This window comes from Arvicanthis niloticus, chromosome 19 (genome assembly GCF_011762505.2).
Source record: "Arvicanthis niloticus isolate mArvNil1 chromosome 19, mArvNil1.pat.X, whole genome shotgun sequence".
Classification (NCBI taxonomy): domain Eukaryota; kingdom Metazoa; phylum Chordata; class Mammalia; order Rodentia; family Muridae; genus Arvicanthis; species Arvicanthis niloticus.
In genome coordinates, this window is record NC_047676.1 from 18,784,395 (window position 1) to 18,810,944 (window position 26,550).

Genomic DNA, 26,550 nt, shown 5'->3' on the forward strand with positions numbered 1-26,550 from the left:
AAATAACTTGAGAAAACCAAGTGCTAGTGCAGAAACCTGTGTTGTTGCTTTATTTGTTAATTAGCCTGTACTGGAGTTATACATCTCAAGTTGCGAACAATTTGAAGCACTAATAAAATGTTATAAATTTTTTTATTTCATCACATTTTGAAATACAATCAATGTTTAATGTAACAAATGTCTAAACCATATACATTTTTACATTCTAGCATGAATCATTAAATCGTAACATTTTAGCAACTAATATACATGTTTATAATAATGACTGTATTTTTACCAATATTCATTAAAATTTTTGAATTATATGTTTTACTCTGATACCATCTATCATCTGTCTACCTATCAATTAGATATAATATATGTATATTTACATATACATGTATATAATGTGTCTTTATTTTACAATAATTTAACATAGTTAGAAACTTATATAGCTAATTAAGTGGTCTTATTACTCCTCAGGCAAACTTATTAAATGCTCCACTTGTGTTTGCATAATATCACTTTATTTCTTTGTATTAATTTATATGCATGCAAATACGAATTATGTCTTTTGATCTTTTGGGCTTCACAAATATAAGAAACTTCATTACCTACCATATCTTATATCTCAGAGAGATTATCTTATTCTACGTTATCATACTTATGGAAGTTAGAAAATAAATCATAAATTTGTTTGATGGGGTTTCTCTGGGCGAGACTGGATTTAGGCACAGGATAGGTTCTGGGAAGTCCATGAGGGTGAACCTAGCTGATACTCCAACCAGCAGGGAACATGGATGCTGAATTGGCCACCTCTTATTGCCAGGTGGGACTTCCAGTGAAAAGTAGGGAACATCAACCCATCCATAAAACCTTAAATCCAAAGCGTGTCCTGCCTACAAAATGCACAGGGATAAAGATTGTGCAGAGATTGAGAGAATGAACAGCCAATGACTCACCCACCTTGAAACATATCCCATGTAAGATAAACAATCCTTGATTCTATTAATAATATTCTTCTATGTTTGCAGTCAGGAGCCTAGCATAACTCTTTTCTGAGAGGCATCATCCAGCAGCTGACAAAAACAGATACAGAGACCTACAGCCAAACAGCAGACACTGTTTGGGGAAACTTGTGGAAGAATGGGTCAAAATTTAGTGAGCCAGAGGGATCAAGTACACCACAAGAAAACACACAGATTCAACTGACCAGGTCTCCTAGGCTCTCACAGATAGTCAATTACCAACTAAGGAACATGCAGAGGATGTGCCTAAGGCCCCCTACACATTTGTAGCAGATGTGCAGCTTGATCTTCATGTGGGTCCCCAAACAATTGGGGCTGAGGGTGTCTCTGATTCAGTTACCTACCACCAGATCCCCTTCCCATAACTGGACTATGTAATTAGGCCTCAGTGGGAGAGGTTTTGTTCAGACCTTTGGTAACTTGATGTCTCAGAAAGGGGTGGTGCTCAAGGGTGTCTTCACATTCTCTGAGGAGAAGGTGAGGGGTTAATAGTGCAGTGATTCATTAGGGGCTAGGAGGAGATGAGCTATAGGGGGCTGTATGTAATTGGGATGTAAAGTGAATGAATATATAAATAAATAAATAATTCACTTTTTATTTATTATGAGCAAAATCTTATTATGTGTTGAGAAATAATTTATTTATCTTTTTATTTATTGTGGGCATATATTTATATGTGTGTAGCCCTTTGTTTGAATGCATACATAGCACAGTGCACACATGGATGTTGAGAGAAATTTGGGCAATAGATTCCCTCTTTTGACTGTTGGTTCTATGGATCAAACTAAGTCATCATTCTTCCTTTGACATGCTTAGACATGTTGCCAACCCATCAAAAACTATTATTTGTAATATTAAAGATTTCATAATGGGTAGAATCATGCATATTCTGTAGACTATAAGTTCATAAGTTCCAAGCTGTAATGTAATCAATAGAATTAATTTTATCTAGAAGTTTTAGAAAATTTCTCTGCCAGACTCATCCAAGTTATTGGCATAACCACTATCTCTCTGGAAAAAAAAAAAAAAAAAAAAAAAAAAAAAGGTCTGAGGTGAGATTTTCATTGTTGATCGATTTCCAAATGTTCCCTGCTGCTAGAGACCTTAATTTCATCTCATAACTTTTTCTGTAAACCCAGTAACTTTAAATCTTGATCAGATTGCCTTTGCAGCTGAGAGGCATTCTTTGCTTTTTAGAAGGCACCTATAATTTTATTAGATTATTATAAGTGTTTGTTATTATTGAAAATAGATTTTTACATACAATATATTGATCATGGTACCTCTTCCATAATTCCTTGAGAACCTTTCCACATCTTCTTCTAACAGTGTCCACACACATTCTATCTCTCATTTTAAAAAGCAACAACAATAATCAAACAAATAAATAAATAATCAGGAATCTAAATAATATTAGAAAATAAATTAAACAAAAAAGAACTAAAATAATAGAAAATATTTTTGTGTTTTGAAAATGCTTGGCCCAGGAAGTGGCACTATTAGGACATGTCACTTTGTTGGAGTAGGTGTGACCTTTTTGGAGGAAGTGTTTCACTGTGGGAGTGGGATCGGGAACCCTCCTCCTAGTTACCTGGAAGATAGTACTCTTCTCCTGTTTGCGTTTGGAGCAAGATATAGAACTCGGAGTTCCTTTAGTGCCATGTCTATCTGGATGCTGCCCTGCTTCCTGCTGTGATGATCATGAATAGAACCTCTGGACTTGTAAGCTAGGCCCAATTAAATGTTGTCATTTATAAGAGTTACCTTGGTCACAGTGTCCATACACTGCAACGAAACCCAAACTAAGACAACACTCAACAACTTTACATAAGATGTGGAATTAATACATACTATCTTTGCATGTCCTTATGTATACTAAATCACCAGTGGATTGTTTATAACTTAATTCAATATAAAGACTATATAAATCTTTGCTGTAATACATTGTTTGAGAAATATCACAAAGAAGGAAAAGTCTATTTGTGTTCAGAACAAATGCAATGCTCAGATTTTTGGCTGGGGAGGGGGGAGTAGGGAAGGGATGAATACTCAAATTCCAGGTGCTGGATAGTTATCAGATACCTGCAAGGAGACCAAGTTGCTCTTAAGGTTGTATGTGCATTGCTTTCTTTGTAGGAATCCATTACACTGCCTATTTCATGACAAAATTCATGTTTTTATTTTTTAAATGTCTGGAATTTTTCCAATTCTTCTGATATATTCTTGTTTCAAACTCTGGCATGAAGCCAATGAAAAAGGAGTCTTATTGTATTTTTATAAAAAACAGATAATTGAGCAAGTGAAATATCCTTCACTAAAAGAGAAATGTATATTTTCATTGAATAATATGCAAAAGTGTATGAACAAGGATTTCATTAAATTCTCTTAAATTAAACAACATATACATATTAAATGAATTTGATCAAACAATTTATAGTAGTAAAACAGCTATGATATTGAGTGCTGGTCTTAATCTTTATATAATGAATGTTAAAATGATATGTATTCTTAAAATTCTATTTCATTTTGTATTAAACCTGGAATAAATTGTCTTGGATTTTTTTAGCTGGCAGGGCTTAGATGAAACCTACTCTAAAATGTCTCGTTTCTTCCCATATATTATGTTTGTTTATAGCTATATGCCTATATCCAATGACAAAACTGAGAACTCCAGCACATCAGTTAAAGTTTGGGGTATTCTGAGATGTCATACAGATTCTAGAATAAAGATACTCTTTTTTGTTGTTGTTAATTCATATTAAATTTTATGATAGTGGTTATTAAGCTTTTGGAAATTTTTTTATTGGATATTTCATTTACAATTCAGCTGTTATCCTCTTTACCCCCCCTTGCCCAGGAACTCCTTATCTCATCCCCCCTCCTCCTGCTTCAATGAGGATGTGGCCCCACCTACCCCCACACTCCCACCTCCCGACCCTTGAATTCCCACAAACACAGCATCCAGCATTCATGGGACCAAGGATCTCCTCTCTCACCTATGCCTGACAGGGAAATCCTCCCTTACATATAAAGCTGGAGCCATGGGTCTCTCCCTAAATGCTCCCAGGCTGGTGGTTTAGACCCTGGGGGCTCTGGTTGTTTGGTATTGTTGCTCTCCTCATGGGGCTGTAAACCCTTTCAGCTCCTTCATTCTTCACTCTAACTCCCCCATTGGGAACTCTTTGATCAATTCAATGGTTAGCTGTGAGCATCTGCCTCTGAATATGTCAAGATCTGGCAGACCTCTAAGGACACAGATATATCAGGCTCCTTTCAGCATGAACCTCCTGACATCCACATCAGCATCTACCTTTGGTGACTGCACATGGGATGGATACCCAGGTGGAATGGTATCCAGACAGCCCCTCCTTCAGTTTCTGTCCCATACTTTGTCTCCATATTTGCTCCCTTGAGTATTTTGTTACTCCTTCTAAGTAGGACTGAAGCATCCACATTTGGTCTTCCTTCTTCATGAGCTTCATGTGGTCTGTGAGTTGAATCTTGGCTATTTCAAGCTTCTGGGCTAATATCCAATAATCAGTGAGTGAATACCATGTGTTCTTTTGTGATTGGGTTACCTCACTCAGGATGATATTTTCTAGTTCCATCCACTTACCTAAGAATTTCTCAAATTCATTGTTTTTAATAGCTGAATAATACTCTTAATCACCTGTTGCATTACCCCCACACACACCACTCCTCTACAGCCCAGGAATATGCTCCAGCCAACCATGCTCTCTTAAGAAGAGTTTGCATTGAGGCCATTTTTCTATCATTAGTAGAAATATCACATATATATTGTTTAATATTTATTTAATGCGTAATAAAATATTTTCTCTCATCCTCACAAGGTTAATTTACTGCTGTGCATTTTGGCACTATAGTTATCTCTACCTAGATACAATGATCTTCAGAAAGAATATTCTATATTTATTTTGAGGAAGAATGCCTAACATGATTTGTCCTTTTTTTCCCTCAAAATGCTAGTCACAATCCACCTGTAAATTTTACACCCATTCAATTTTTTAGGAATATACATAATGCACTATGACTTTTCTCAGCAGAAGGGAACACATATCCAGGCTATCTGAAAGAATTACCACCTATCTATCCTGCGGTTTAATATCAAGAAGAAGGCAAGGTCCACTGGGAAATATCCACATGTGCTTCATTTGAAGTGAAAAGAATTTCTAACTTTCTAATTTTCTTTTGCTGAGAGAAATCAGTATCATCAGCATTCATGAGTAAAGACACAGCTGGCTGACTCTAGCCTCTTGGAGTTTGGCCAACAGCAGTCCAGTGTGCTCTGCAGATCAACGCTTTGCAGACAAAACAGCTCCACTTGCATTGCCAGTCCTGTCATCATGATCACAACACTCATACATAAGGATTCTTTTTCCAGAAGTATGATTTGAATAATTACACTATTAGATGTATATAACTGATGCTTTGGCATTCAATATCCATGAACACAGAATGTATAGCATTAAAGTTATATGTAACTTATAAAGTAAAATCAGAACTGTAGCACAGAAAAAGAAGCAATTTTAAGACATGATTAGTACATGATTTTTGAGCCTTTATAATTGGTTTTTAAGAGAGAATGTCAAGTTTTGGCAAGCTTATGTAAAATTATTTTTACAAAATAAAGATAAAAAATATCCTCAAAAATCATGATATATCACACACATAAATTTCAGTATATATATAAATATGTGTGTGTATTGTATAGATATAAAGTTGATATTTACATATGCATGTGTATCTGTGTGTGTGTGTGTGTGTGTGTGTGTGTGTGTGTTTGTGTGTGTGTGTGTTTTCTGTGTGCCTTGAGTGTTGTTGAGTCAGGGTCTAACTGTCTAGCTGTGACCCAGGAAAACCTGAAAGTAAAATATACAGGATCCTAAATAATGCAGGCATAGATGTACACCATAATGTCTATCTAAAGAGAATCATTTTAAAAAATAAATTTGTTATGCGTATGAATTTAATTTGATTCTCTCTGTTTTTGTTTATTTTTGTTTTCTTAATTACACCAGTTTCCCCTATATTTTGACCAGTCAAACCACTCTACACACTCCTCTCTAAAATTTGTAACCTCTTTTTCATTAATATTTATTACCCTCATATTACATATGTTGTACATTTAAATATATGTCAAAACTATAATTTTGTATTTTACGCCAAATACATGGAACAACGTGCTCAATGTCCATATTTTTTGTATGGATGATTTTTGGCATGACCATTTGATATTGAACAATAAATTAGTATCTCTTCTATGGGGAAGACAATTCTTTTTTCCACTCTCAGGTCTCTTTAGTTACATAAGTTGTCTTAGTTTCTTTTACAGCCTATGATTTTGACAACTTTGTCAAGTCTTAAATGGCTGGAGTTGTATGTACTCAAGTTTTTTCTTCAATTTTTGTGTTCTTAGTGTTCATTTCTGTTTTCTGTCGGTACCATATAATTTTTATTATTATACATCAGTAGTATATCATTAGTGCTGGAATGTTAGTCCATTTATTACTGTTCTCTTTGCTCAGGATTATTTGAATATCTAGGAAATTTGTGATTCTATAAGTAATTTTAGGATTCTTTTACTTATCTATTTCTGAAAGAAATGGGATATGAACTATTATTGTGAGTGCATTACAAAATATTTTATATAGCCTGCCTTGTTTTTTCTCAAATCCCCACCCTGTTATTTCAGATTTCAGTAATTATTTTGATGTGCATACACACATGTTGTATATATATATATATATATATATATATATATATATATATATATTATAAATTATAAAGCATCTTTCATGTTACTAGACTTTATGATTTACAGCTGACTACTTGGTATTGGATAACCAATGGGTCTGTTTTCCCTAAGCAATGCTATGTCTCTCATCTCCCACTCCCAGCATTTCTTTTTAGCCTGTTGTTCTTTGTGTAAGGGTGAGGCATATGAGGCTTTCTCTATAAATTTTGGCATGTTCATTGTTGACCTTGTTCAGCTCATATTAAGGCAGTTGTTTCACTGGGATTTTAAGAAACCGTTAAAAATCAATGGCAAACAGAGATGCATAAGAACCTAACAATACTGTAACTATATCCAACAAATAAAAGGAAGATTGCAAATTACATCAGATGTAGTTCATATGGGATTCTGTTGGTTTATTTAATGTCAACAAATTGTGTCATGAAAGTAAACAGCTAAAAATAACATCATCATTCCAAAACACACATAGAAAAGGAGGAAAGAAAATATAACACAAGTTCAAGGTTAAACACTTAGACCAAATAAAAGCAACATTTTAACCAAGTATTAGCCACTTACAGCATATAAACAAATACTATAGCTAATGTCACTACTACAGTAACGTGGTTTTTTTTCCTGTAAATGTGAACAAGTCAAAATTTATTTTCACCTTGTTAATCATTGGCTTTCAGAATGTAGTATGATAAGACAACAGTTAAAATACTAAATTTAAAGCAATCTAGAAAAACTTGTAAAATTGAAGCAGGTATTCAAATTGTTTTTACATGTATATACACACATGTAACACATGCATGCTATATTCAAAGTAATATAGAAAATACATACACACTTGCAGAAGGGAAGGCTATATCATTTGCACAATTAGAAGATTATATATATGTGTGTGTGTGTGTACATATATATTTATATAGTAAGTTATTATGCAGTTGAAAGTAAAAATACAAGTCAAATACAAGATTTTAGAAAATATTATTCATGTACAAGCCAGAAAATACAGTAACAGATTTATACAGTAAGTCCAAAATTTTTATAACAAACAACTGTCTTCTGAATGTTCATAAACTACTAATACATAATAAAATATGCAAAGTTTGGCCAATAAAAAAAATCTCAAGATGATTAAGATAACAATCTCATGTTGGTCTGTAAACTGACTCTTTTTTTAATTCAGATCTCCGAATTTTTAAAAAATGAAATCTGAAAATATGATGCTAAAATTATTGTGAAAATTCGAAACATCTGGAATCACTGAGATTATTTCGAATAAAAGCATTTGTGAAACTCATTTGCGTGAATTGTGGGCATGTTCCACAGCTGCATCCATCAAGATGCATGTTGGTATCAAAATGATCATCAAACACATGAAAGGACATAATCAAAACCGTCAATAGTCACAATTTTGGACGACTGATTCTCTGAAGAAATACCAGAAAATTTAAGGGTGAAGAAAGAGAATTTACAAAACAGTATTCTAGAAAAATTAGACATCTATAGGCAAATAAGTAAACTCAACATGCTAAACAAAAATTTAGATTAAAAGATGGTTCCGAACTCAACATAGAATAAGGGAGAAAAATAGGCAAAATTACAAAAAAAAAAAAAAATAGGAAAAATGTTTGAAAAGGGTTTCTGATTCGAAATTGGCTGTAGGGTTGTATCTTCTAAAAATGACAAGAAAGTTTTACTTATGATAATTTTCTTTAACCCAGAGTTAACAACAACAACAACTTTAAAATTATTTTAAATAATTTAAAAACTTATTCATTATAATTCTAACAAAATTTCTATTTCAATCGACCAATTGTGAGAAGAACAAATATCAAAAGGGAATGATAGATTGTAAACTTTATATTTTACATACTTTAATTTTTATTGGTTATTTTATTTATTTAGATTTCAAATGTTATCCCCCTTCCCAGTTTTCTTGCCACAAAACCCCTGTCCCATCCCCTTCCCTGCTGCTTCTATGAGGGTGCTCACTCACCCACCCACTTACTCCTAACTCACTGCCCTAGCATTCCTCTACACTCAGGCATCGAGCTTCCACAGGACCAAGGGGCTCTCTAACCATTGATGCCAGATAAAGCGATTTTCTGCTACATATGCAGCTGGAGCCATGGGTCCCTCCATGTATACACTTTGGTTGGTGGTTTAGTCCCTGGGAGCTCAGAGGGATCTGGTTGGTTGATGTTGTTGTTCTTTCTGCGAGGTTGCAAATCCCTTCAGCTCCTTAAGTCCTTCCCCTGACTCTTCCAATGGGGTCCCCCTTCTCATACTTTAATTTTTTTTAATATAATAAAAGTATTGCCTCATTTAGGGTTTCTACTCCTGTCATAAGACACCATAACCAGAAGTAACTAAAGGGTTTATTTTCACTAATGATTCTCAGGTCAAACTCAGGTTACCAAGAAAACTCAGGGCAGATACACAAGGGAGAATTGGGAGACTGGAACTGAAGCAGTGTTCATGGCGTAAAACGTCTTACTTGCTTTCACATCATGATTGGTTCAGCTAATTTTATTAAATAATTCAGAACTCCCCACAAAGGGAGTATCATCCCATGTTTCCACAGGGCTCACCCATAAAAGTTCTGACTCTAGAAACATACGTCTTCATGTTTTTCAATGCTATATGGCCCATTATCCTTAACATTACTTGCTCCAAATTTGCCATATTGAAACTTTCCAAACTCCAGGAGTCGGAGACTTCAGCAATCTTGCTGTCTACCATGGCTATTCATCTTCTTACACTCAGAAAATTCCACATTAATGTGGAGTCCTTCCCTGAACTCTTAATAAAACTACATTCTTTATATGGTACAGAAATATTCTCATATGAAAACATAAACTGTAATTGTTACCTTTGTTCCTTCAGTCTTTTCCTATATGTGTTCTATTTTACTGTGGAACACTTGACCAGAGCCTTTGACATAAATTCTACTAGGAAGGAGAGAATTAGAGCCTTTATCCCATTTTACTCTTCCATACTGCAATAAATAGTTATTAAAGAAGAGGTCTTCTTCTTGCCTGTACATCAGAATATAAAATCATATTCTCGACAGGTGAATGAGAAAGAACTATTACAGTAGAAGGAAGGATTATGGAGGCAACGGACAACTAATCACTTCTTGCATTTATTCATTCATTTATGGTTTTGAGACATAACTTTACTGTGTAATGCTGAATATTCTCGAAATAACTCTGTAGACCAGGTCAGCCAGAAACTTTCAGAGATCCATCTGCCTCTATGTTCCAAGTTGGGAATTAAAGGTATATACAACCTCTAACAGACTCATGGTTTTCTTTTGAAGAAGTCAAATTCCATTTGTTTTTAATTTAAAAAAATATAAAATAACAGTAATAATAATAACATAATAATAATTAAATAAATAAAAAGTAAAACAATAAAACAGAGTTCTCCTGAATTTTGCAAAACACTACAAGCTAAAACTACCTTTAGCCTGAGAATCCTCAGCTCCACACCAAATAATTCCTTTAAGACTTGATTCATACTGGTATTGCCTGGCCAGTAAGAGAAATTTAGAATAAACTGATTTCACTTTACATAGCATTAATAACTTGAATCAGCAACTATACTCTTCAAACACCATCAGTTAACAGTCCCTAACAAAAAGTGAACAAGCCAAGATTCCTAGCATGAAGCTCACATAGGTCATGTGTATTATACTTGAGTAGATGATGTACTTTAATTTTGTGTTATAAACAAAACTTGATTTCTGAAAGCTATACTAGTATTTAAATAATTTTATTGTTAAGGTTTAGATCATTTACAATAGGGGCGTTTGTCCTCCACAGACAACCTACCATACAACAGAATTATCAAACAGGTCATCAGTTTTCAGATCTTATTTTAATGGTGAAGTAAGATTGAATGCATAAAACATTTGGTGAGGTTTGTTTTTAGGAGAAAAGAGATATTTTGATCTTCATGCAAATATTAGTTGCATTTTAGAATTTATATAAGTAAAGAAACAAATGTTTATGTTTATGTGGTTATTTTTGTGTTACGTAAACTAGAGATCTAAAAAGAATAAGAACCCATATTAATAATTTTACAAGGCTGATGGACTGATTAGAGGATCAATATTGTAGATCAGAAGATTAAGATCAAGTATCAAAATTATATGATATTTTTTTTAATCTCCTTAACAGTTACTCCCTGTCCATCACTGCAAATGATTTAATATGTATTGGACTATCAGATGAACATTTCAAATGTATTGACTTAGTAGACCTACGGCTTCTCTTAGCTTAAAGCTAGGAGTATCTCAAAAGATCTGGATCTTGGGGCAAATGTTTTCCTAATTTTCTGCTGCTCAATATATTAGTTACTTTTGTTTTTGATGTGTAGAAATATTTTATAAGAATCAACTTAAGGAACAAAAGCACATTTCAGCTAAAAATTGAATGCACAGTCTACCATTAGAAGAAAAACATAGAATCAGGATTGTGAGACAAATGTTCACTTACATTTGCACTCAGAAAGCAGAGAGCAGTATTTCTCACATTCTCCTTTTTTTGAAGCCTGGGATATCAGCCAAGGGAATGGTGTCATCCACATCAGTATAAATGATCTCTCTTCAATTAAACTTTTCTGTAAAGAAATGTATCTATAGTACCCAACTACATAACGTCTTGAACAGTGCATTTGGTTAACAGTCTGATTACCATGTTTCTTTTGTTTTGTTATTATTGGAAGACATTGTAGGGCAAACCATGTAATGCAGAAATGCCTGAGTGTGCACTGTCATTCATATTTGGTTAAAGCTGTATTTTGTGTCAAAGACTATATTAGTTGCACATGATAATATATACTTAAAGAAAAAAAAAAAGGATTTCAGTGGTCAATGCTACCTGATGGGAAAGAGTATGAAGTTTAAATCTAAGACTTCATTGCATTTTCCATGATGTCACTTATAAATGGCAATAATTATAACTATGGAGGTATCATATATCTGTAGAAGCAGTGAGTAATACTTGGAGTAATTGCATGCAATTAAATTCATTCAAAGTAAGAATTACCGACTTTATTTTTGAGTGGAGCTGATGGATATATGTGGGTAAGACCAAAAGAATAGATTTTTGCAAAGGCAGAAGTCCACAGTAAGGAGAAATAGTCTCCTGGAAATGTATGAGTTGGAGAAATGATTGAGTAAATAACAAAGCATGGAGTTTCAAACAGACATCCTGGCTTTCTGAAGATATTTACCAGATTTCTTCCTCATGGGCAGTGTCTTTTTTACTAGAATGTGTTATAAGAAGAACATTAACTATCTAAAAGTCATTGGCTGACTAGAAAATAGACACAGAAAAATGTGGTGTTTATGGAATAATTCTTGTGTTATTTTTCATCTATATGCTAAATATTTTGTAACAGATCATGGTACGAAGAAGAAGAATAAAAGACCTCTGAGACTATATGTAGGGTATGGTGGCCAATCTCAGTTGTCAACTTGAGATTGGAATCAGCATTGGACATTCTCTGGGTATGCTTTGAAGGGTTATCTACTAAAGGTTAATTGAGATTATATGTAGGAGGTCCTGTTTCCTTGACTAGGTTCAGGATCCAATGAAAAGAAGAGAGCAAGCTGAGTTCCAACATTCATGGGTAAAATGTAAACAGCTTCATTGTCTCCTGGTGACATAACTTATCAAAGATACCAGAATATCCCCCAGAATATTGGTTTTCCTCTGGTGATTCTCAACCACTCAAATGACTTTCAGACAGCTAAGATCATCAGAAAACACAGATATTTACATTGTGATTCATATCAGTAGCAAATTTACATTTATGAAGTAGCAATGAAAATAATTTTATGACTGGGGGGTCACCGTGACATGAGGAAATGTATTAGGAGATAACAGCATTAGGAAGGTTGAAAAATCCTGTGATAGAGCCAAAAGCAAAAACACATATTTCCTCCTCTATCTGATTCTTTAGGGTATTTTCTCACAATGAGAAAAGTTAATAATACACAGGGCATAAAAATGTCTCAAGTTTGCAAAGACAAGACTAAAATTATTGCAAAGCAAAGAACACCTCTCCTCCCCATATTTCACCCATATAGAAATGGGTTTGGACAATCCATTTTCAATGCTGCTTAATTCAATTACTCAATGAAATGAAAATATTATGAGGGATGTAAATGCATAAAAATTGGGAAAGTATGTTTAAAACTGATACTATAACATTATTATATAATTGTGCTACAGAAAAAATGCAGTAGCATTCCTTAGTAAGAATGTGTTTAGATGTAGAACTGAATGCCTTAGAATTAGTAGAATAATGCTTAGATTAAAATCTGGACATTATAAATAAACAATGTGCTAAAATGTATAAGCAGAGGCCGAACTCGGGATCTGACAAGATGGCCGGGCTGCCCCGCAGGATCATCAAGGAAACCCAGCGTTTGCTGGCAGAACCAGTTCCTGGCATTAAAGCAGAACCAGATGAGAGCAATGCCCGTTATTTTCATGTGGTCATTGCTGGCCCCCAGGATTCCCCCTTTGAGGGAGGGAGTTTTAAACTTGAACTATTCCTTCCAGAAGAATACCCAATGGCAGCACCTAAAGTACGTTTCATGACCAAAATTTATCATCCTAATGTAGACAAGTTGGGAAGAATATGTTTAGATATTTTGAAAGATAAGTGGTCCCCAGCACTGCAGATCCGCACAGTTCTGCTATCCACCCAGGCTTTGTTAAGTGCTCCTAATCCAGATGATCCATTAGCAAATGACGTAGCCGAGCAGTGGAAGACCAACGAAGCCCAGGCCATAGAAACAGCGAGAGCATGGACTAGGCTATATGCCATGAACAATATTTAAGTCAATCAGATCATCAAGTGTACACCACTTGTCCTGTTCTGCCAAGACTTCTTCCTTTTTTTGTTTGCATTTAATGGACACAGTCTTAGAAACATTACAGAATAAAAGCCCAGGCATCTTCATCTTTGGTGATTACATGCACATTAGCAAATCTGTCTTGTCCTGATTCACTGTTGTAAAGCATGAGCAGAGGCTAGAAGTATCATCCGGGTTGCTGAGAGATGTTGAGAAGCAGGACTCTCTGCTTTGACTTCTTCCCCATCATGGTTAAAGTACAAGGCACTGTGAATGAAGGTAGTTGTCAGGATTAGCTGCCAGGGGTAGGGTGTTTTTATTTTATTTTTTAGGGGGAAAGTAGTTTAATTTTATGGCCTCCTTTCCCCTCCCCCCTCTTAAAGGATCTAATTGCAGTGGTTAAATGCAGCTAGCCAGTTTTTTAGAATACGCTCTCTAGCCAAGTCTAACTTTAGACGCTGTAGAAGGACAAACTTGATTGTCTGAACCAAAATGGGAACATTAAATAAACATCACAGCCCTCACTAATAACATTGTGACTTGCTGTCAAGTGTAGATTCTCCGACCCCCACCCCTATCCCCAAAAGACAAAAAAAAAAAGCTTGTGACCATTTTGTATGGCTTGTCTGAAAACTTCTGTAAATCTTATGTTTTAGTAAAATATTTTTTGTTATTCTAAAAAAAATTAAGAAATATTTTATACATTATAAATAACATATAATAAAATAAATTTAAATAGAATAAAATAGAATATAAAATAGAATATTATTTTCCATAATATTCTTGAATAGAATGAATAGAGATATAACATTTCTGATATTAAACATACATATATATCAGCAACAAAATTATTATAATAAAAAATCTTTAACAATTTATATGTCTGTGTATTCTAATAAGTTATAATTATATAATTTCTTACTAAATATTAGTAAAGTTAACTTACAATAACCACTGAGAGCTATATGGTAAAACTTTTGAGAAACATATCACTTCATTGTTTTAAGACAGAATATAACTTAAATAAATACCATATATCTATCTGAGTTTGTAAAAGCTTAAAAACCTTCTTATTCACAAAGGTTATGGAAGGCATGTAAAATAAATTTCATCTTATGTTTGAAATTCTATACTTTATTTCTACAGCCAGTGTCCCAGAATTGTTCAATATCTCATGTATTCTTAGATTTATGTCATATAAAGACACTTCCATACAAAGTTGTGAAAATAAAAATCATTGTTCTACAGTGGTTCCATTAAAAATGCTAATAATTGTCATACTACATATTTAAGAGATTTGGAGATATTTGGTTCCAAAAATCCTCATTCCATTTGACAGTCAAAACTCCAGGGGCATGCAACAGGAGAATTTTACTCTTATTTAATAGAAGGCATATATATGGTCATACATTGTGCAGTACAGAAAGAACTGATCAAAAGGACAACAACAACAATTTCCTCATAATGTCAATGACACTAAGGTTCAGAGACCATCACCTGTACCATATGCTTTTACTAAACATTGTTAAATAAAGCAATGAATTCATATACTCTACTGATCCATAGGGAAAATAATCAGTGTATACCAGATTTTTTCTGCCATATGTTTCATGACATAATCTTGCATCTCCTCTACTTTTAATTCTCTGGATGTTAATTAACCTTTATAAATGCAAGTTAATGGAAATATGTGTTAATTGCATATTCTTCTGCTGTACCATGCTCTATACTCAGAAGCTTATCACTTCTAAAAGGCCAAATGTAAGTGGGATTAGGGGTAAAAACAAACAAAATTGTATCAAAAGAAAATAAAATAGACTCTTTGAAGCTGTCAACTTGTTAAATTGCCTAAATATCCTGAGATGCCTATTCAATTTTCCACGCTGTTTTAATCCAGAAGAGACAGAAAGGTGGGCAAAGGCAGGCAAGATTTCCAAAACTGACAATACTCTTACATTTATGAAGAGTATGTATATACCATTAACTTAAGATATTTGAAAAGATAGCCATAGAAAGAAAGAAATAGTCTATATCTATCAGAATTTCTTTCTGAGATACATACAGTGACAACAATAAAGTGATACAGGAAAAGTTTATTCCAGCTAACAGTTCGTAGTATTGTATATCATGGTGCAGATTAAGAAAGCAGAAGCAAAAAAAGAGGGAGGGGGCTGGGCATGGTGGCTCTTATTTTTAATCCTAGCATTTTGGAGGAGAGGTTGGCAGAGTCAGATCTTCGAGTTGCATGACAGACTGGTCTACAGAGTCAGTTCCAGCGCAGCCAGGCCTACACAGAGAAACTGTGTCTCAAAAAAGAGAATAAGGTAGAGGTAGGGGATGGGGCTTGTGTAGCAACTGATCATATTGCAACCACAGTTGAGAATAAGAGATGATTGCAGAAGTGCAGCTGCTCAATTAGTTTCTGCATTTATTACAGTCCAAGCTTCCAGTTAGCAAGTGGGTCTTTTCACCATAATTAATTTATTCAAGTTATTTCCTCACAGGTATATCCAAAAGCCAAAAGTGATGCAATATTCTTTCAGGTTCACACAACCTTCACCTAATCACAATCAGAATTAAATGACCCTCTATAATTTCCAACTAGAAGAGTTCTTTCCCATGCACAAAACTGAGTTTTTCTCCAATTACGTTGATATCCCTGCTGGTTTTTTTATGCAGTTCTCTACATACTACATAATATATCACAAATTGTAGGAAATTTTGGTGATGTTTGACATAAATAACACTAGCAAAGTGAGACAGTCATACAAAGCAATTTCATTTTGACCACTTCATGAATTCCTGGAAATCATTCTATTAAAAAAAAGTATACTTCAATATGATTAGGCATTAAAATAAAGAAAACTAAATACATATTAGGCAAACCTCCCAATTTAATCTTGAATTTTTGTAATAGATTGATTTAGAAAATAAGTAGAGAAAAACCTACAATACAGACTACTTACATTAGTCATCAGTGCAAATTAGGGAGAGAAGGAGACAAGGCCCATTGCTAAAAGAGCCCACAATTATCTTATCCATACAGTGACCTGGAAATTGAGACCAGTAGTAGCAAGAGTGGTATGTGTTCTGCATTTCATGAGAGATCTCAATTACTTCTCAACTAGGTGTAAACTAATTAAAACAATTTTTTTCTGTTTGCCTCTAAGTCTGAAAACACATAACAGAATTAAAATGGAATTCTGACTTTTCAAAGAACTGTGATTATGATTATGAGTACATATAGAAACCTAATATTTGGCTAGATAAGATGGGAATCTACAACAGATATTCAAATCTCACATTAGGAGTCACTTGCAACTAGATATCTAGCAAGAATATAAGAAGAAAAGCAAAGAAAGTTGGATGTTAGTAAAATATTTTAGAATACAATAATGTTGTTTGGTGAGGTGAGAGTAGTTTGGGACATCCTTTTGGAGATGGGGTTGGAGGAGGAGGTATGGTATGTGAAACAGTCAGAAGGAAGACAAGGAGGGGGATAAAGTCTGGACTGTAAAAATAGATCAAATAATAATTAATAAATAAATAAAAATATTTATTTTATTACAACAACAAAAAATATTGTTTCACCTAAATATGTCCTAACTCTTACTACTAAACTCTGGAGCAAAGTAGAAAAATTGAAGAAATTCAGTACAAAAACTTAAAATATAATTTACCGTATAGTAATATTTACAAAGTTTCTCATGTGTGAACCAGCATTTTGGTGCAAACCCACACTCCTCCTTAAAAAAAGGTAGAAAACTTTCATAAAATACGTTTTCTATGTAGTTTTGCGAGTGTTCAGAAACCTTAAGTGAAAACATGACAGAAATACATAACCAGAAAAAGATTATGTTTCTTCCTGCATGTAAAAAGTGAAACTCATATCCTAGGAAGAGGGCATATGTCAAATCTGGCTCATTTTTACAGAATTCATTTTTTGATCAAGGATTCTGAAGATGACTAGACCTTTATCACAAAAATAGAAGTAGTGATGTTAACAGCAGTGGTAAAATCCTAGACATTGAGTAATATGCTTTATTATCAGATTAACTCACAGAAATGGACACTGCAGGATTACATAGAAGTATAGAATTTCCCTCGGCAGGCATGCTGTTTTAGAAAGGTTTCAGATTTCACTCCAAACTTCTCTGGGCTCAGAGAAAAATCCATTAAATATACTATTTTCCTTCCTAGTCTTCTAGTACTAATGGGAAGTGGTGAGAACATCCACTCATCCCTTTCAGTAAGCTTATTTTCTAGAACCAGCTGGTACTATCTGCATGCTTAACACATCTTTATCTAGGCTGCAGAGTACATCAAAAGGAGGGACTGAGGATTCTTTATCCTTCCATGGATGTTTTGAAGCCACAACTAGTGCTGTACTTATTTACAGTTATCATTTTGGTAAGTCCCTTTATACGCTATTTATCATTGTTAATTCCTCCAGCTATAGAAATGCAGCTACTTCGGTGTAGAAATAATACAGAAAGTGTAGACCATTTAATTTGGAATAAATCTCAGCTAGGTTAAGCTAATGCAAGATGTTATTAGATTTGTGTTTATCTGATACATACAATTAGTTCCTCTGGATTACTATCTCATTCTCCTATTTCAAACACCTTGTCCTCCATAATTAAAGGGTGAGTTAATCAGATTGGTTGAGTTTTCAGTGTCAATTCATTCATTTTGTTTGGGCCCATTATTTGGGATTTATCTTATTATAGTTTGTTTGCCCCCATTGTTATTCTTTTGCTAGCCAATAATCAACTTTTGTAATACTATTCATCATTTGACAACCAGAAAATGCTTTTCACAGAACTGAGTAACAGGAAACTCTGCCATTGCTGTGTTCTGCCCACAAATAGATATTCCATGTGCTAATGTAGCAGAAGATTGCAGTTTGTCTGTGATGCAAACTATTGCCACTACATGATTTTTAGTTTTCCTTATGGCTCATCAACCCAAAAGTCATTTAAAATCATCATCATTTACTTTATCCATCAATTGTGATACAGGTATTTGCAATTTATAAAACTTTTAACCCTCTTTGTGTGCTTGTTATTATATAGTTGTTCCACTGTGCTTGTTGGGACTCTAACAGGGTTGATAGGACTTTGGTAATGTCAGGGGCATCTATGTCTATACACTGAAGGCCTGAAATCAGCCATAGTCCTGAAGACAGCAGCAGGCCTAACATGCATGCCTGCTAACACATAGTCTTGGTCTCTGTGGAAAAACACTAGAACAGATTGCTAAAAACTATTGTATTTTTTGTTTTTGTTGTTGTTGTTGTTTTGTTTTTCAAGGCAGGGTTTCTCTGTATAGCCCTGGCTGTCCTGGAACTCACTCTGAAGACCAGGCTGGCCTTGAACTCAGAAATCCCTCTGCCTCTGCCTCTGCCTCCCAAGTGCTGGGATTAAGGGCGTGTGCCACCACTGCCTGGCAGCTAAAAGCTATTGTAAAAAAACTGCTTTGATAGATAGTTGCCAGGCTCTCTTCATAGACCTTGTAGATAGGCAACCTTGGGTAGATAGTACCAACTTAGATTAGGACAAGTGAATCATAGGCAGAGTCATAGTGGCCTGTCTCCTGAACCTTCACAGAGCTGACACACTGTTCTAAAAGATGTCTGTACTCCCCTTGAACACCTACGCTCCTGCGTCATCCCCTTCCCCACACCCTGCATTTTTGTGTGAAAAAGTAAAAATTGTGGTTTGATCAGCCTATAGACAAGCCATCTTCTTTGCATTTGCCTGCCCCTCATCTTCTCTTTCAGGTGACCTCCCCGGACCCCTGTTTAATGCTCTGCTTGACAAGACATGGTAACACATTTTAGTTTGCTTCCTGTATAGTATTTCACTTAGATTGCTTTGCTAAATCAGCGCAGGTGACTCAATCTGTTCCTTTGTAGACCATGAATGACTTACCTTGTGCTTTTATTTTTATTATTATTCTTTAATCTGTTTTTTTAGAATCTAGTCTTTATCCCCTTCTTGGTCAGCAATCTGACTCCACATCCCATATCTACCAGCCCTGACTCCAGTGTCCAAGACAATGCCCCCATACTCCTACCCTCACCCCATCAGACCTTCCCAAATCCCTGTGGCCTCAAGTAAGTTTCTTGAGGGTTAGGTGCTTTTTCTCTCACTGAGTCAAGAACCCGCAGTCCTCTGCTCTATATGTATTAGGGGCCTCATATCATCTGGTGTATGCTGCCTGGTTGGTGGCTCATTGTTTGAGAGATCCCAGGGTTCCAAGTTAGTTAATACTGCTGGTCTTCCTACAGAGTCACTCTTCTCCTCAGCTTCTTCCAGCTTTTCCGTGATTCAAGCACAGGGGTTACCAGCTTCTGTCCATTGGTTGGGTGTACCTTATGTTTTGAAAAGGGACCAATGTGGGGTTTTACAGCTAACAGAAATTTCTCAGCATTTTTTTTTTCTGTTTTCAAATGTTCAATTTAAGAACATTATTTCAAAATCAAGTTGATTCTCAAAATAGCTATGCGAGGAAATTAGCATATTAAAAAATTATGTTAACCGAGTCCAACGGCAATTAGACAACTCAATCACTTGGAATTAACTTTCTCCATGACAAGCTAATATTAGATGTAAATGAAAGTTTTAAATAAAATCATACTACACCTAGTTCGTCATGTAGATAAATTAAGATAAGATGCTTATAACTGTTACAGTGATATTTTAGCACGTCTTAATGGAGACAATAAAAAATATTGAGGAATAGCTCTCATGCTATGAATCAATCATGTAACAATTGTCCTAATTTTCCAATTGTAATCAAAGTACAATGCTGATGTAGACATGTAATTCTTTTAATTTTAATTGTGAAAGGGAACAAAATTATACACAGCTTTGCTGCTTGAAATTCTCTATCACTGTTCATTTCATATTAAATGTAACTTGAACATGTTTGAATAAATTCTAAAAAAAATCCGATATTTTTTTCTGTTCTTTGTATGTGGCTACTGCACAAACATTAAAGATTGTAACCAGTGATAAGGACCTATGCTGAAGTTAATGATGCAATAATTTTAATATTTGGAAATCGTATTCTAATTGTATGACTATATCCTTGATATTCATTGCTTTTTAGATTATTCCAATTCCAGCCATTTGCATATTAAATATCTTATGATTATCATGCTTTTGTACTATTGTTCTAGAAAAAGTCCAATTTATCAGAACAGTGCATTTCTGGAATCTACTGAGAGATGTTTTATTTGTGAGCTCTTAGTAAAGTAAAACAAACAAATGAAAAATGTAACTGCAGTGAATAAAATAATTACTCCAATCATATACTGGATTTCAAAACAAATACAAATTATTAGTAGTATGTCATTGCTTATTCAGTGACCTGTTTAAATTTAAATGATTGAGAGTGAAGTTAATGAATCAACAGATAGAAAGGATCACTTTCCAAGTATCTAAGGCTGAGGATATGATACATTTGATGAAAATCAGACAAGCTCAACTTAAATAGTGGCAGAATCTGTGGAGTTCTTACCTAACCTGGACTGTAGGCGTTATCTTAATAAGGTATTCTGAATTCTGGGGATGAAGCCATCTTGTGTATCCAGTCTGTTTCGGGTACTTTCTTAAGCTTTTGAGTTGTCTACTCCCTGAGTTTAAGAAGCTCCCCTGAATATGGCTTAATTCACTTAGTATGTTTCATCTATTTTTTTGTAGCATAATTGTGATATTCTTTATAGCAAAAAATATGAAATGTACATATACATCATATTTTATTCATATATTTCTTATTTTTATTCACTAAGGTTGGCTCCATACTTATCTATTATGAATGTCTAAGTAAATATTAATGTATAAATGTTGTGTTATGATGTGTTGGACTGGTGTCTGTAAAAATACTGAAGAATTAAAATGTTAGGTCATCTGTTTAATTTATTTTAGGATTTTGAGATAATATAATTCTTATTTCCACGATGGCTAGATAAGTTTGTATTCTTATCAACAGTGTGTAGTGGTTCATTTTTGTTTGCATCCACTTCAGCATACATTCTTTTGTGTCTTCTTAATTAATAATTGCAATTCGGCCTAAAATGTGACATCAGAATAGACAAGGACTTTCTGGTTAGAACCTTGATAACTCTGGCAATTATATAAGATAGACAAGTAGAATTTTATGATGATTAAAATATTTTGCACAAAAAATCCATCATTTGAAGAGATTTTACAAAAAGAAGAAAACCTATTTGTCAGGAGCCATAATGGGACAAGCTAATAACTAGCAGGTGATCATCTTGAAATGGCTTGCCTTGGATTATAATATAATCTGACAAATGAGCCCTTATTCAGCAAGGATGTAAGGGACTCATTTTAGGAAAGAGTCCTGCTATTAATATACTTTTCCTATTATTATTAAACAAATATAACAATCACTAAGCAATAGCACACTCTTTGGAGCAGATACCCTAGTAATGCTATGTAGACAAATAGATGACTTCTTAAGTCTTAATGATGATCCTATAAAAATTCCTAAAATTATAACAATGACTATTAAGCTCTTTTATAATGGGACTACTATTAGGTCCTTTTCTGATAGTCAAAACTGTGATGAGAACTCTGCCAGTCTCCCAAGTGTCACCAGTTAATTGCTTTTAGATAGTAACCAGACTTTCTCCTACTCAGAGCACATTCCAAGAGGTTGTAAAACAATTAACCAAAGGTCATAAAAAGGGTATTAACAATTTATTATAGGTGCTAGAACAGAAGATAAAATATTGTCTGGGTTTATCTACACAAAACTTCACTAATAACTTAGTCATAGATTTAAATCTTCGGTGTACCTGTAGAGTTAGACAGGTGATAAATGTTTAGCCAAATAATTACTCCTAATAGACATGGATATAAACATTTTCTGTTGTAAATGTCTATTTAAATTTATGATTTGATTTTTTTGTGTGAACTTGTGGTGAACATTGTAACATGTGAGCATGTATTCTGAAAGACGTATAAGTACTGAGGACAAAGAGATGACAGGCAGAATAGAGAAATAGAATAGGATAGAATAGAATAGAATAGAATAGAATAGAATAGAATGGAATAGAATTTTTTTTCCCTTTCCCCAGATAGAGTAGAATTTTTCCATTTCCCCACTTAGGATCTTTCTGCTTTTCCCCTTAGATAGCTTTTGTAGAAAACTTTTAACAACTTAGTAATAAACGCTATAACCACATCTCTTAAGAGTCTTTTCTTATCAGAGTGAAAGTTAGAGCCCAGCAGTTCCTGCTGTGACAGAACAAAGGTCCCACTGCCTAATCCTCAGCTGTTGGGGTACAGCTGTTTATCACTTAAGCCAGCAGTCTTTTACCCTCAGAAGGAACAAGAAAGTTTTAGGACACTTTAGAAGTAATCATCAACATTTCAGTACAGGTCAGAGAGCCAGAAAGCCCTGAGACCCTCAGACTCTAAATCCATCACCAGAGTCCTACTCTGTGCCCCTGCCACTACCCTCTCTGGGCTGGGAGGCTCTCTCCACCTATTTTGATTATATATCTAAAAATTACTTAAGTTCTAGAATATATGAGAAAACTAAAAAATTAAAATATTAATTTGAACAAGCCACACAGTAATTAGTTATTGAAGTGAAGAACTCTCAAATGATAAAATGAAAATCTAATAAATAAGAAATATTATGAACACATACACACACACACACACATATATGAAGAACCTAATAAAGAGAGAATACTCAAGGCATTATATATTTACTGACAGTGTTATGACCTAATCATATTTTTAAACAAAAGTTATTTAAAATTAATTTTTCAGTTTACCTAAAATTAAAGTTGAAGTAGCCATTTACTCATATACTACCAAAATAAATGTGATTTCATTTGGGTAGGATGGCCTTAACAAATGTTTATTTTGAAGACATTAGAGATCAAATCCTGTTCTTACAGAGACAAAACATAGTTGAATTGTGGCCAAAGAGTTTGTTGATAATAGACACCTTCAGGTAGTCTCTTGCTTGATTGACTCTAAACTGTTTGTTTGTATCTGTCAGTATTATAGTTTCTGGAATGCAGATACTTCCATGTCTGTGTACCTTGGTGGAGCTTCAGTTTCAACAGATGCATATATCTATACATATTGAATTCAACATTTTAAGAATTTTATGAAAATAAATCTGTAAAGTTTTTGCATTGCTTTCCCATAATTGCATCAAGCTCAATTGTATAGACATTTGGTTATTTACTGATTTGGATTATTTGAATAATGAATTTACATGAAGTGATATCAGTACATCTCATATCTTTAATTCAAAATAGAAATAAAATTCATATCTTAAAAATTTGAACAACTCTGCATAATATTTTTGTATGAGGCAAGCTCTCCTCCAATAAAATAAAGCCCTGGAAGAGACATTCAGCTTGCACAGATGAAGGTCATAACACTGTCAGTAAATATATAATGCCTTGAGTATTCTTTCTCTCTTTATTAGGTTCTTCATGTGTGTGTGTGTGTGTGTGTGTGTGTGTTCATAATATACGTTTAACTTATTAATACTTTTATGGAAGGCTAAGACTTTGTACCTTCTTGAAGAAAATAGAGACAATCTATTTTGACTATATCCAAACACTATGAATTATTTTTTACTCATTACCTAGCTTGTAGAGAAATTTTAACCCAGCAATGTGAAATTTCTGATCACATCCTAAGACTTTCTAGGTCTGTGTGATCTGGCTGGAATGCAGACATGCCCTTAGTATAAACCTTTAATCCTCCAAAAGGGAATGATGTGACAGAATGAGTCAGAGATGAGATATGCTCAACTCCCAGGAGAAAAGCTATGTAAAAGCAGAACAGGGAGAGTGAAGGCAGTTTGGTCAGTCAGTTGGGAATCAGTGCAGTTAGTGCAGTGCAGTGGAGTTGAATTGCTTCATGAATTCATACAGTTCAGTGCAGGTCAGCAGAGGAAGTTGAAGCCAAAGAATGTAACAGAGCCCCATGATTAGAACAAATTACCAGTTAGTTTGAAGTCTAGCAGAGCAATTCAGTAAGAAGCTGAGAGTAGTCACATTGAATTAGTTAGCTGAGAGAAGAGTTTGAGCCAGAGAAACTGAGCTCAAACCAGCTAGCCAGAGTTCAGAAAGAACTAGAAACAGGAAGCCTCCAAGATTACATCTGGCAAATGAAAGTTAATTTTACAGTAGCTAGAAGAATCCAAATGTGCAACATATTTGTTTATCACAGTAGATGTGATATCTGGTTTTATAGTATTCTGAAACAAGCACAGTACTGCCCGTTTAGATTACTTGCAAGTAATCTTAGATAGCAGCACTATTCATAATTTTTTTATTAATTTGTTTATATTATAGGAAAAGAATGAACAAATTATGAAAGAAGTTTACTTCAAAATAGCCTGTATCTTCAAATTTGGTTCCTTTAGACTTTAATTCTTATTTACTATGAGAAAAAATATTTCAAAAATATTTTAAATTGTTGGCCAAAACCATGCAGAGATCTTATATGATTATTTTGTTATAGCATTTGTCCTAGCACTAAAGACAATTTCACACATGTTACACAAGTACTTAACTAATATGTTATTATCAAAGGCATTTATTTTTGTGTTTTAAAATTTAGTTATTACATTTTAGACATAGCCTAAGTTTCTCCAAATGTCTAGGAATTTCTTCTATCTTGTCTAGTCTAGGCAAGTCTTGAATTTATGATATTAAATAACTTAAAGAATACTATAGTTAAGTGAATAATTCTAGGACTTTACCAGAAACCAGACAAAGCATGATTTCTGAGAGGGTGTTTTTAAGTGGTTTTAGTTTGTGATATTTAGAATTGTATAGTAATATTTGTGGGTTTCACAGTACCAGACTGGAGAAAATTAATTAAAAAACAAATACCTTTTTTTTTTTCCTCCTGAGAGATGAGACTCATCAAATTCCTAACTTGCATATCAAATCCTTAGACTTCCTGGATAGATTCAATGAGTTATACCAGCATATTTGTTTGAGGATAGTAGGCTCCAGACTTTGAGCTGAGTTTTACCATTGGCCAGTTTTTGTTTTATTTTTTGTTTTGTTTTGTTTTGTGTTTTTGAGCTTTTTTTCTCAGACTGGACCAGGTCCTTGGCATCCCAGGATTGCAGTCTGAAGATGACTTGTTCCAAATGTAATAAGAATATATTTTGTAGGAGGACCAGAAAGGCCCTGTGGCCAGGCCGGTGGACTACTCTGCATAATCATAGGTAAACAGCAAGTGGGGCCCCACAGCTACAGAAGAAAATTATGAATGAGGGCTAAACTCTAGCCTGCCTGAGAACCTAGGGACTGATGATGCAATTACAGTCAATCAGGAATTGCCATTTTGAGAACTCCCCTGCTTGGGACCAATGGGAAGCGGTGGTATAAAGGGTCCTCCCTGAGAATTAATAAACAAGTTAACTGCCAGATTCTCACTTGCTCCCTAAGTCTTTGTTGTTGATCCAATGCTTTCTCACTCACTGGCTCCCAGAGGGATGCTGGGCAGGACAGAGGACCCAGGCATCAACATTTATGAGAGAAAGTCTTTTAATTAGTTGTTTTTCAGATATGAAAGTACATTTCAAATTATGTCACACTCTCTGGAGAATTTAATACATAGATAATTTTGTTTATCCACATATAAAATAATTAAAACTTAAAAAATAAATGTCTCTTGTAAGAAGAATCACAAATACATTACTGCTGTGAATGACGTATTTTACTAAATCATAATATTTTGAAGTTTGATTGTAATATGTTAACGGATTTTACTATAGTATGAATAATACTACTTTTATGTGTATGCACATATGTGCATATGCACATACATAATGCAATTTCTTTATGCTCTAATCTATTGACAGTTTGGGGCTAAATA

At 34.2% G+C, this 26,550-nt stretch overlaps 1 pseudogene; it reads left to right on the top strand.

Annotated features, from left to right (window-relative positions):
• Positions 1-13,148: 13,148 nt before the first annotated feature.
• Positions 13,149-13,954, top strand: LOC117723937 (ubiquitin-conjugating enzyme E2 N pseudogene; annotated as a pseudogene).
• Positions 13,955-26,550: the final 12,596 nt, after the last annotated feature.